The sequence below is a fragment of the Molothrus aeneus genome, chromosome 4, assembly GCF_037042795.1.
Source record: "Molothrus aeneus isolate 106 chromosome 4, BPBGC_Maene_1.0, whole genome shotgun sequence".
Classification (NCBI taxonomy): domain Eukaryota; kingdom Metazoa; phylum Chordata; class Aves; order Passeriformes; family Icteridae; genus Molothrus; species Molothrus aeneus.
In genome coordinates, this window is record NC_089649.1 from 2,233,303 (window position 1) to 2,247,279 (window position 13,977).

A 13,977-nucleotide genomic window follows, 5' to 3' on the forward strand; every position below is an offset into this window, starting at 1 on the left:
CTTCAGGCACTCTCAAGTATGCCAACCCCAGGGCAGCACAACAGTGGGAAAATCATACACCCACTCCAATTCCAAAAACCGCTCCAGCTGGCACAGCTGCCAAGCACAGCATCCAAGGGAAACCCAGCTGGAACACTGTCACATTGTGGTGCCCACGGTGCCAACTTCCCATAGCTTGCAGTGCCCAGCCCACAAAACACCGTGTCACATGACGGGTTTATCTGTTCTCCAGTCTGTTTTCCATAATGCAGCACTTCAGAGCAAGCAGCCAGGCTCAACCCCAGCTTACAGGTACTGCCCACTGCTGTTTCAAAGGGTGCAGTCTGCACCCGTGGCCAAGCGCTTAACAGAACATGTGGGATCTAAGTCCATAGGGCCCAACTGCTCCCCCAGCACCGCCAAGGCCACCACTAAACCATGTCCCCAAGTGCCACATCCACACAGCTTTTAAATCCCTCTAGGGATGGAAAACCCATCGCTGCCCTGGGCAGCCTGTGTCAGGGCCAGACAACCCTTTCTGTAAGAAATTTTCCCTAATGTCCAACCTAAACCTTTCCTGGCACATCTTGAGGCATTTCCTCTTGTCTGATCACTTGTTACTTGAGAGAAAGATAACACATGGGGCAACAGTGAAGAAGCACACAGAACCAATCTGGCTGTTTGGGGATTTGAGCTAGACAGACTAATCCATCCTAATCTCATTCTGGAATTAGCTGGTTTGTTACCTCTTCCTTTTTTAATTTGCTAGTCACCTGCACCACTTACATCCCAACCTTACCTGTAGGAGCAGAGCAGCCCATGCTCCTGTGCCATGAGAAATGGCTATTCTGGGTTACAGCAGGTGTTTGTCCTGGAGTGTGACTGCAAAATAATGGAATTACAGCTCTTTCCCTGCTATTGAATAAAGCTGTGATCTGCCCAAATCTCATTTCATCAACACTGTTATCAACCAACCCTCCTAATCCCTCCTAAACCAACCCTCCTGTGCACCTAAAGAGAACCCTTAGCATCACTCACATGGGAGATTCTTATCATCTTATTTTAGATTGTAAAATACATGGGCTGAACTCTGTGCTAGTGATAGAACCATTCCTTAAAAATGTATGTATATACACCTTACATCCATCCATCCATCCATCCATCCATCCATCCATCCATCCATCATGTTCCTCCCATATGTTCACTAGCTCCATTGCCTAATTTAGCCTTTTTCTGAATAAAGCAAGGAAAAGTATCTAGGGAAGATCCACACCTTCACTAATTCAAAATGAAACTAATGAGAAATCAGTGTGGAACCCACTGAGATCAATCTAAGTCCCTTTCCAAAGAGTGTTTTAATGTACAAAATGTCCTCAGGGACAGACGTGTTCTGCAGCTACTAAAAAATTCTGTTCTGCTATTCCCAAAGTAAGGAAACTAGGCCAGTCCATCCCGTCACCACCTCCTGAGCCTTATTTTGAAGTGTGCCTTTTGAAAAAGCAGCAAAGAGAAAAAGAATCATTTTGTTCAAACACACATTCCAGACAGTTCCAACATAACTCCCAGTGATTTCCACACAAAGTGTCCACATGCAACATTTCTGTGGTGCTGCTGGTACTGCCTGACTGGGAGGGGTCAGCAAGAGAAACCACCCAGGTCAGCAGGGTGAAGACACGATGACAGGATGTTCTCATTAGGGTCTGGGATGGGCTGCAACTCGTGTACTCTGATTTATTAGGTCCTTAAAAACAAACTCTGGCAAGTTACACATTCCCTCTTATCTTTTCTTGAAGAATTGCCTGAAATTGCCTTTTCCTCCAGAAGTGTCAAATGACTTTCTACCACCACCACAACAGTTTTGTGGCATGAAAAGAATGTGTCCTGTCCTAAGGTCCCTGTCCCAAACCCCCTTCCCATGTGGAGCACTGACACTGGGACTTGCAGTCTTGACTCCACGATTTGGATCCTTAATGCTGTCACTGTCTCTGTAGAAGAGTTTGTTGTTTGCTTAACTGCTGCCAAAACTTCTGCTTGTTTGTTTTTGGGGGCTGAGGGAAGAGTTTGTCTCTGCAGCAACCCCAACTGAGCCAGCTGGCCATAAAAATACACAGCTTTACTTGAAGTTTTCCTGTATGTCCAAGGCTATATCCATGAGGTGCTTCCAGAAGCCCCTGCAGAGTGTCTCTCTGGGATATCTCACAATAAATAAATATTATCTATGAACTTTTGATAACACAAAGCCAGCCAGCTCTGCTGCTGCAGAAACACAGTGCAGTTACACAAAAGAGAACATCGGATTTAACATTTCCCTCAGGGCAGGTGGGAGAAATCACTTGAGCATTTACAAAAACCAAACCAGAAAAGCTCAGAACAGCCTGCAAGTCAGTCAGGTTACAAAAAACCCTTCTGACGATTGAGTCCAACTGTTCACCCATCACCCTGATGTGGTCCATCACATGAGGATGGAAGTGCTGCTGCACCTGTGAGCCTTGGCATGTGGCAGAGAAGGCTTGGTGCTGGTGTCACTCTCATAAAGGTGTCTTGGTATCAGAGGAGGTGTTAGCAGAAGACAAAGACACTGAAGAATTTACTAATGGAAATAAAAATGCCAGCAACCAGGTTCAGCCACAGCTCCACTTTCACAACAGTTTCATCACACTAAGGAATGAAGGAAAGGGAGAAAAGAAGTTCTTGTGACTTCACACACACAGACCTCCTGAGATGACTAAGCTTGGAGAACTACCTCTGTTTATGTTCCCTTCCAGTGGGACCTCTGCAGTGACAGTGACTGGCAGAATGACAAACAAAGGATTAAAGGAAGGTCTGAATCCCCAGGCTGCAGGATTAGTCACAAAATGCAGGAACTCCATGGGCCACAAACACAGACCCCATCTCACTCTGTTCTGACATTTAAAAGAGCAAAGGAAACATCCTGGAGTGCTGACTGCCTCCATGAAATATGTGCTTCTCTGGTACCTGAGCAGCTCCAGCTGCAGAGTGATTCTGGGAAGGATGGAAGATTTCCTGCACTCTATTCCTTGTGCTGACATCACAGGAAGGCTCTTCCCTTCCACACACCACCAGCAAAAACAGCTCCTAGCCCTCATTTGCACCAGGGCTCGATGCCAGCCCCACACTCAGGGAGCCACGTAGAAATGCATAATCCTCTGTGTATTCGAATTATGCTTAGAGCCAACTCAGGATAAATTTTTCCAATAGAAAAGGCTGGAATTTTACCCTGTAATTTTCTTGTCATCACTTCCCTCCCTGGCATTAAGCTTTCTAGGACTGCAGGTTATTCTTACCTGGCAGCAAACACACACAGAACAAAGCCAGAACTGAAGGAAACTATAATTAACCAGGCCTGAATTTAGGTCAACTATTAACTGTTCTTTTTCCATCCCATTACAAGAAACAAACAGCAAAGAGGAATGCCAGCCTGTTCCAGAGCTCTCAGTGCTGGAGGACACGCCTGACACACTCCCTGGACAGCCTGCAACAGCTCTGCACTCACCTGATTTGTGGTGAAAGTGCTTTTGAATCCATGGAAATTTAGTAGGGGTGGAACTGTTGCTGTGAGGCTCTAACACACAATCAAAAAAAGAGGAGTAAAGCTCAGGATCAAACTGAACTTGTTTGGAATAAAGACATTGCCCTCTAATAATCCAAAGTTGAGGGAGGGCACAGGACAAGCAGACGAGAAGCCACAGAGGCTGCTCCCTGCACAGCCCCTTGCCTGGCCACCACTAATAGCAGATCACAGCTCCAGGCTGGCTTAACTCGGCCTCAGGACTTGCCCGGCCTTGCCCTGCCTCATCTGCTCTGCACCTTATTTTTAGCTGGGCTTTAGCCCTAACAGCCAACTCAGCCAATAGGTAGTTATCCTGGAACACTAACCATGTCTCCTGGAATTCCTGTTTTCCCAGGAGCAAGACATCCCCCCATTCCTCATTTCTTTAATTAATTGTCTCTCTCTCTATATATAGCAAGAATTCCATCATAATTTTATTTTGGAGGTACAGGTGATTTTGTGGTTAGTTTTGTTTGTGGATTTTTTTTTAGAACAGGTTAAAAATATATATTTACTACATGCCATTATTTAAAAAACTTAATTATGGGTAGAGCTGGAGTCTGGCTTTGACCCTGAATTTTGAAGTATGAAAATGTATTAAAAACAGTCTCTTGACAATTCCAGGTCTTTTACCAAGACATTATTACATGGTGTCACTCTTCCTTCACTTTAGCAACTTACACATGTAGACTTTAATAGCAGTAAACTGAATTTTTCTACTTTCATCCCAGGAGAACATTCTGTTGGGTAAAGGCCAGGATTTTTTTGGACATTTGAGGAAGACTTGAGCATTTGGGTCTGGCATTTTAGGAGACCTGAGCGACACCTTCTGCTGGTGCTTACACAGAAACAGATGACATGGAGAGGCCTGTGGGTCACATATTGGACACAATAAACCAAGCAAAGCTATCCCTTTTTCACACCACACCAAGTTCTTTGATTCAATATCAATGGTGCGCTTCAAACACAGCTGCAATAAAAGGTGAAAAATAAAAAGAAAAGAAGTCCCAGTTTGCAAAATCATCATCTGTATCAATGTCCGAAAGTATGGAAAAAGCATCTGTAGAGGCTCTGAAATTTGGTTTGCAGATGAGAAAAAGTAAGTCAGCAAAAATGAGCAGCCTGGCCCACTGCTGAGGTGCACACACCTGGGGTACCTGGGCTGCTGGAACCAAAGCCAGTTTGGGTATGGGAAGGCTTGATTTTACAGCTCAGAGTGGCCAGGCTTTAATCCCAAAGTTTCCAGCTCTGAAGAGCATTGAATCCATGACTTTCTAGTCAAGACACTCACCTAGGAACATGAGAGAGCTCTGCATTAACAACCTTAAAAGCACTCATGCCTTCATGTACCATTACATCAACCCAAAAATCACTTTTACTTCACAAAGGAGTACTCTTAAAGCATCCTTGGATTCCTAACTGGAATAATGCACTGTAAAAGGATAGAGCAATCCAGAAAGAGGGGTATCCACTACATTCTGAAAGCACAGGTTGCATTCATAATTTATCTGCTAATTCAGAACTTATTCAGAACAAATGCTGGATGGCCTGAGCTGTCTACATTTTTGGGTAGCTTCCCTGAGATCCCAACAGGCTTCACAGGCATTCCAGGGTCTAAACTCTTTAAGCAGGTATTTTCAGCACCAGAGCACTACTGTGAGCTTCCAGTGCTGGAGGAAGTTGCTTTGGCAGAGATGCACTCCCCCCAGTGCTCATGAACGAAGTCATTATCTCTCACTCCTTACTCCTTGGCATCTGACCCAGCTTCTGCCAGCTGGCTGAAAGCACAGCAGGAGCCAAGCTTCCTATTTCACAGACCCATGGAATGGTTTGGCTTGGAAGGGAGCTTGAAGCCCATCTCCTTCTGCTTCCTGGCCACGGCAGGAACATCTTCTACTAGACCAGGCTGTCCAAGCCCCATCCAGCCTGGCTTGGACACTTCCAGGGATGGGGCAGCCACAGCTTCCAGGGAAAAGACAGTAAGTGAATATTCAGTGGCAAAGACTGGGGCAAATGGGAGCAGTTTCCACAGTGAGGGCACTAACTACTCCTTGGGTTGCTCGTTTCTTTGGGATAAAGGCAGAGCTGTGTTTACATGCAGCTGCTTGTTTTTAAAAGTTGTGTAAGGAATGTATTCCTAAACATGTGGGACCTTTTGCTGCCACAGGAACCGTGCAAGAGGACACAGCCTGGCTGGTGATCCTCTGCAGGCCTAGCCACAGCCCTTGGCAAGGGCTCAGCAAGCAGCCCGCTGCCCACTGCCAACAGCAATTACCCTCTGATCACCACTTGATCTGCCCTAAGCCTCTGGGAGTCAGCAAAGCCTGAACACTGTCCAGACACAGCAGTGGGACACCGGGACACAGCCCGGCTCCCTTAGCAGGGGATTATTCTGAGCAGGGAGCTAGCCTTGCTCACACAGCACACACACACACACACCATCCTCCCCAGCCCCTGGGAATGAGGGATGGAGCTTGACAGCTGCTGAGGAAGGACTTGTACAATGCACAATGTGATACTTCACCTAAATATCCTAAATGTGGCACTGCTGCAGCCCCACAAAGTATGCAAAATCCCTGCATTGGAGGCCTGCTGCTCTTATCCACGCCAAGGGGAAAGCTCTCCCATCAGGAACTATGCAAGGGGAAATCTCAGCAAAGAATCTCTGCCCTTTTCCAGGACAGGTTTGCTCTCTCCTGCCTGCGGAGAAGCCAAAGAGCCTGTCTGAAGGGCAGAACTGCTGTCCAGCTGGAGAGCAGAGCCACGAGCAGCTGAGGCAGCTAAGCTTTTCCATTGCAGTGATGACCAGCAGTGAAAACACATCGTAAAAATCCAAGGGGAGAACGCCAGTGGGAACAAGGTGGGGCACAGCAACACTCTTTTTGCTACTACAAAAATGCTGAAGGACACTGTGGTGGCAACAGTGGAAAAAGCAGAGGCACTTTAAATGTTTCCTTCTGTAAATGAAAGAGACACAAACACACTTGTCACTGACTTGCTCCAAGTTCTCCTGAATCTCTGAGAGTCAGAGGAGACCACTACCACAACAAATTAGGGACAAGTTAACACTGGGATCTGGGTGCTGCCTGCTGCCTTGGCAGCTCTCCCCTGGCCTGTCTGTGTGATGGAGCTTTGGAATCTGGATAATCCATCTAGAGGTCACTGGCTGGAGTGAACATGTGACCTGTTACAATAAAACAGCATCATGGAATTGTTAAGGTTGGAAAGGAACTTTAAGAATCTCAAGTACAACCACCCGACAGCTGAAGTCTAAAAAGCCAAATAAGAAATGGAGAAGGGAAGAGATGAAGCTCTGTCCAAGTGCCAAAGTCAGGAGTTTTGCACATAAAGAAATCGAAGGAGATTTCTGAATTTCTTGGGCCTTAAGCCACTTCCTTCCCCCTCTCACAGAAGGTTCACAGAAGACACAGAAAAGGAAGACTAGCTGGGCCTGGTTCCATTCTAAACTGAATGAATGGGTATAGAAGGCAAAATTATTGTTCAGCACCCTCGGTGTGATTCCCTTGCATGGCCACTGGCACAGGAGGGAACCAAGGATGTGAACACCATGGGCAAGACTCAGCTATCCTATGGCTTCTGCTGAGACCAGTGTTTCAAGGAGACAGGAGAATGGAATTCACAGTAATCACTCACATAAAAGGAATAACTGAGTGTATAACACTGGAAAAAAATGTGGGAAAATATTTATGCAGCCCATATTACAGAGACAAAAAGTACTTCAAATGCCCTGGCAGTGACAGTGAGTCACAAAGGGTGCAGGCCTGTGACAACGGGTCACCTCCTCCCAGGGTCTTCCTGCCCCCCTACTCCTTCATGGAGCTGAAAGCATAATTGTCCTTAATTGCTCACTTGGCACTAAGTGGATTCTGACCTTCTTAGAGGACAAAGTCCAGCAGCTGGGTTTGGGAGCCCAGTGCACCTGCAGTGACACTGGCCACGTCCAAGGTAGGGCTCCTCCACTGCTGCAGCCGACTGCCAGGCAGCAGCAGAGCCATGTCTGCACACAGCAGGGGTCCCCTTCCCACCCCAAACACCCCAGGATTCCACCATCCTATGATACACATACACTGCATTTGGATATATTCATTGGATTACAATATTTAGCTAGTAAGGTACGTAAACCTGAAGTTTTGCAGAGTTTCATTTGCCCATTAATCCTATCTCTAGCTGAAATCCTTAATTTTTTAATTAACTTGCACACAAGAACTGACTGAATTAATGATTAAGGAGTAATTTTTTTTTTGGAGGAATAAAAACATACATGAAGTGAGCAATCATAAACATATTCCAGCTAGCTGTGCTGGGTAAATAATTTCTCATTCTTTGTTGAAAAATAATATTCAGTGACACACAGGCAGATTATGTGAAATCACAGAAAGGCAGTCAAAGCCTCGGCTGTCTCCCAGGGAAGCATTTTCTGGAAGGGAGGATTTTAAAACTGGAAGGGCTGACAGGGAGAGAATAGCCCTGAAGTAAAAGCCAGCTCTCAATTCTCACAATTCCTTATGGAGCAGAACCTCATCTACCCACAGCTCTGTCTATAATTACACGGAGTAAGTGTGATACACTAACAAAAACCACACAGCCTGACATTAGACATACTGACATCTCACTATTTTTAGGAAAAAACCCAGCAAAGAGGCAGCTTGGGAGGGTTGATTTTCACTGCCACACCACAGAACTGGTTTGCAAACAAGAGGGTCCCATCTCCACTTTCCTGTGGCCATTCTTTGGGGGGAAGAGTTTTCTGCAAGGCCCAAATGCCAGCCCACAGAAACCAACACAGATTTTTTTTCATTATGGATCCACCCCCCTTTAGACTTTCCTTTTTTCATATAGACTCTTACACAACGAATTTTTTTTTTCTTTCCACCTCACCAAATTCCTCCGAGCGTGCCAGCCTCGCCTGCACCTCGCACAGATGTGTTATGAATCTAACTTGCACTGTTTCCACACAGGATATTTTGATCATTCCCCCCTCCTTTTCCCCATCCCCATCCCATCCAAAATAGCACAGAGTCAGAATCATAAATTCTCCTGTTCTGACCTGAAAGACCATTCTTTCAAGGACTACTTCTCTTGAAAAAGCTGTGACTAAGGAGAAGGAGATTTTCAGCAAGGTTCATCCCTGCAGTCTGCCATGGAAAGTGAGGCCTGCTGGAAACATCTTCCACAGGGAATTAGTACTTCTTTCTATCCAGAGCCCATCTTCTCCCTCCTGACACTCAAGAACACTCAGGCAAAACATAAATTTCCAACTCCCACATACGAATTAATTCAAATAAATTGGAAGGTTATTGCTGGAACCTCATCACAATGTGTGAGTATCCAAATGCTATTTATTTGTGGAATGACACTGGACCAAGGGTTTCATGTCCCTTCAGTAGCACTCTCTCAATGGAGCTGCTCCTCAAATCCAAGGAATTTTCCTGTCAGAGGAGAGCTGCCAACTTTCCCTCTCTGGCGAGCAGGGCTCCATTCTTGCACCTCTCTCCATTTCCTGCACAGTGTTGCTTTAATGAGCCCTCCAGTCTGGTGGAAAGCTAAAAGAGACAGCAAGGAAAAGCATAATAATAAAAAGGAGAAGAACCTGAGAGGGGAGAAGATTTAGGAAGAATTTTCCATTGAATATACAGTGGGTCTGAGTAGAAATATGACAAACAGGAGACAGTTCTCCTCTGCAAAAGGAGGGAAAACAGCCCAAGTGTTCCGTTTAGACACATAAAAGGACCTCCTCAGCTAAGTAATAAATTTAATGACTTAGAACTACAAAGAAATGCTTAGTCAAATATTGTGCTGCAGAAAATGCAGTGAGAAAGAGTCCTATTTTCAATCCTGTCATGCAAAAATGCAGAGCCCTCATCTTGGATTCAACCTCTAATGAACACAAAGGTGAGCTTAGCCTGGCTCTGGATCCCAGGCTGACCATGTGGCTGCAGGGCTTGAACTCCCAAAGGAGGAAGGCAGTGGGAATGATGTGAGAGTGGCAGTCCAAGGTGAGAGAAAGGCTGTTCAAAACTGGGAGACAACAGAATGAACCAATGTAGCAGAAGAGTAGAAGTGGCACAACAGCAAATAATACCAATTTTAAAAAGTGTATCCAAGCGTTAGTCACGGATAATAAGCCTCTCTTTCTCGCCACATGGAATTTCAGCCATTTCTCAAAATTCCACTGGCATAAATATAAAGGAAAAGCTCCAACTATAAACTGTCACTGAATGCTGTTGAACTCGGACTCCTGCTTTTTTTTCCATGAATGCACTGTAAGTCAGCATTCCAAGAGCAACAAATGTCTCCAAGCCCAAGCTATTTCCCAACAGTCCATGGACCACAAGAGTGTCCAAGATAACAGTGAAAATATGCTCAGGGCCATTCTACCCAGATACCACATCCACAGAGGAAGGGGCTGTCCCAAAATCCCAGGCTGATCTGCACAAAGCGGGTCTTGGGTCAGGACAACAAGCAGCTTTAAAAACCCAGCTGAGCACAAAGATCACCACACTTCTGCCCTGAAAATCCTGAAAAAACAAATAACACCCGAGCCATTAGTGAGGGACTTGGGAAGTTTGATTTGGATAGAAGCTCTGCCACTGTGGAACAGCCACTTCCAAACTGTGGGCATCAACTTACCCACTTCTAGTAGGGGTAATATCCTGCAGTGTCTTTGAATATCCCACTCCAGCTGTAAATATCATTGTCACCCCAAATAAGCCTCCACAGAAGATGCTGAAAGCAGCTTGTTATGTCCCAAGTACCTAAAAGGTTTCACAGATGCTCTTGGTTGTCCAGTTCTGCTCTTCACAGAAAAGCACCTGAGGGAACTCAGAGCTTTGCAGTTTCTCCCTGGCTTTCCAGCTTCTGCCTCAGCTTCCCTGGCATTGCAGACACAATCCTATCTTTTACCTGTGCCAGTGCCTCACCACTCTCATTGGAAACCTGAAGAGGGACTGCAAAGTGTGGAGCTATGTGGAGATACTGGCAGCTGGAACACCTGCACAGTGTGCCATTACCTGTGACATTCAGAAAAGGGATAGTGAATTCCACGCAGGGAATTCTCTCCCTTTAAAGAAATTTAAATTCTAATTTCTTAAGGCTTTAAGAAAGGAGATAGGGCAGCTGGAGGCAGAGGACTCTGGATTTCCACAGAGCCTTACATCTGATGAACAGCTGTGAGTCAACCTGCACGGCAAAGGCTCAAGCATGCAAGTGCTCAGCTTTAAATCCCACAGACACAGAAAGGGAATGACCTGCAGGAGACATTGCTGCCTTTTCCCATTGCCCCCTCCCTCAAACGCCACAGGGTTCTCCTTTACACGGGAACAAACATCCCAAATAAGGGATATTAGAGGGCCTGATCAAGAAACAGGCATTTGGGGTTTAGTGTCTGCTGAATTTCTCTCACTATCAGAAATTCTAAGTGAGCCTGGAGATGGAAAAGGAGCACATCTGTTCATTGCAGTGCTGCTGAGATGTTCCTAGTAACGAGGCAGATGTTTCCAAATGGAAGTGGATGGGATGCCCAGATGGCTTTCATTGTCCCATTTTTCCAAGCAGCCTGACAAACTTTAGATGTAAAAAAATAAATATGAATGATGATTCTGTCTCACCAGCAAAAAAAAAATAGAGCATGTTTGACAAAGAGCAAAGGAAGCAGATCTGAGCAGGTCAGAACTTCATCAGCCTTCCTCCAGTTAAACCAAGTGTCTAATCAACCCCCACAACATGGCACAGTGCTGCCTGAGCCCTCTAAGAACAGACACTTTTAATTGATTTATCTTCCCTATTAAAGAGCACTGTTAACTAAAGGAAGACTGATTTTTACTTCTAGTAGTAAATGTTCTCAGCATCAGAAACTTGGATGCTTTGCAGTGCTGAAAGTAATGAAACTATATTGTTACTTATTCTTGACAGGGAAAACTCTGATTAAGAAAAGGGGCTTGAAATAAATCAAGAATCAACCCTGTAAAAGCAAATTGAAAAATACCATTAAACTACTAAAGCAGAGGCTCAAATGCATCTGTTTGCAAATTTACTGGTGACCAGGAATAAAAAGAACATGAAGCTGGCTATGGAAGAACCTGAGCAGAACCCAGGGATAAGGTAGTGCATTTTCAAGGACTCTTTAGGACAAACTACTTAAAACGGATTAAAAAATTAATTACATGGTTTCTGGATACTCACTGCCTGTTGGTTAGAACTGAGCATTCAAAAAGTAAATAAATAAGGTAGCAAATTATTTTATGATCTGGATTTTTACTGCCATCATAGATCTATGGCATACAGGGCTCTTGCTGAAAATCAACAACATCCATGATGCTACTAGTGACATCATCTGTGATGACATCAATTAGTGTTTCTCCATAAGCCACAGAGTACAATGAGTTACCCTTTCACTCTGAGGTACTTCTCAGGAGTTTTCAAAACAGGTTTTCCCACAGATCAAATGAAAGCAAGGGACATACTTGGAATTGCTCTCAGTCTATAAGCAGCAGCTGAATTTTTCCCGTTCAACAACATGATTTTTAAGTAGAGTTTGAGATATTTGCTCCATGTCATGAGGAAACATGGAAGAGCAGAACTCAGCTTGACCATGGGTTGGCCAGAGCTTCCTTTCTGCCCTAAGCAAGGGGGGGAAAAAAGTCCACAAAGAATCTTCATCATTAAATCACAGGCAGTCAAAGGCAAATGAAAATCTACATCCAAAAACAAAAGAAGAAAAGGACACTAATTTGTAGCTGGCTCCTAATTAGCTCCCTAATTTGGTTAGCAAGTCCAAGACCTAAGTGAAAAGTACATCACTGTTTGGCAGAGCAGCCTGCAGCCATCCCCAGTGATTGTGCTCAAGCTACGTTTAGAGCTCCTAAGGAACATCCTCAGCAGCTTCTTCTCTTCCCCCAGGGTCCTCTTCTCCTGGCTTACATCTTCCACTAGCCCAGGTTGCTCCAAGCCCCATCCAGCCTGGCCTTGGACACCTCCAGGGATGGGGCAGCCCCAGCCTCTCTGGACAACCTGAGCCAGGGCCTCACCACCCTCACAGGGGAGAATTTCCTCCCAGTGTCCCATCTCACCCTGCCCTCTGGCAGTGGGAAGCTGAACCATGCTGCACACTGCAGAAATCCCCAGACCCACAAACTTTCACTCTCTGCTTACATGGATCTTCTCAAGCCTCAGGACACCACTCACAGCACTTGGACACAGTGCAGAAGAGCCTGGACAGGAGGGAACAGGGCATACACTGAACTGGTAAATGATTACAGCAGCAACTCTGCTGTAATAAATGAAGGAAAAGGAGGAGACACATCCAAACACTTCAGGTCCAGAGGTTATTTTCATGCTTAAGGGCAAACATAGACCCATCACTTACTCTCCCACTGATCTGACTTCTGTAAATAATTAACAGAGTTACTACTACCTCTTACTTTAATACCTCTAACAGATTTATTGTCAAGGAGAGAAAAGCACAACTACTATTCCTCCTGGAAATGGTGACTTTATGTTCTCTGGAGCTGTTAGTGAGGAGAAGTGGAAAGGCAGAGCAGAGCTCTCCATTAAGAAAGCACAAAGCTCCTTGTATCACCTGTTACTGTTTCCAGCAGAGACTAAAAAAGCTCAGTTAACACTGTGTCTAACCCCGTTGCAGTTGAAAATTTATTTTAGGTATTATTAGGATTTTGCACAAGAGGATCTGTGCATTTGGAAGTTTTTATTCTAATCTGCACTAACCAGGTTGTGTGGATTTATTATTTGATGTCTCTAGGATTACAGAATACAGTTATTTGAAAAATGGCTACAGGATAGTCATTTCACACAGAGAGTGCTTGCTAATCAAGTGTGCACTTCCACACACACTCACAGTCCACCACTCCTGTCCTCCATGGAGGATGCCAGTGCCTGAACCCAGCCTTCTCCAGATATCTAGGTGCACTGCTGGGCATCCTGTGCAGAACTATGGGAGAAGAAGGAAAATCCCACCCTTTCTAGCCACCTGACAGACCCAGCCTGTTGCCAGGAACAAGGGGAAGGACTAACCTGTTCCCTGCAGGCATGCCACTGGCTCCTGGGAGGCAGCAGCATGCTTGTTACTTGGGTGGAGAGGTAAAATGCCAAAGGAGACACAAGGCCATGCCTCCTGGGGCTAGGTCCTCAGACCTTTCCAGGGAATGCTTAGGAAAGGCCCTGCCAATAGTGCTACAAAGGAAGACACAGCAATGAAATGCTTCCCTGGGCTACTCCTGGAGTACAAGCCAGCTAAGCTCTTCATCCCTGCCTGGGTTCTCCTCCCAAACCACATGGTATGTGGTGGAATCCAACACAGAGTTCCACAGGTCAGCCTCTCCCCGGCAACACGCACGAGAAGTCAGCTTCGCTGAGACATCAGTTCCCTCCTTTCCAACTCTAACTGCAGA

At 45.5% G+C, this 13,977-nt stretch overlaps 1 protein-coding gene across 1 annotated transcript in view; it reads right to left on the minus strand.

Moving 5' to 3' along the window:
* The window catches only part of ADAMTS3 (ADAM metallopeptidase with thrombospondin type 1 motif 3), a 55,775-nt gene that overhangs the window by 15,830 nt on the left and 25,968 nt on the right, over positions 1–13,977 (minus strand). The window lies entirely within an intron of this gene.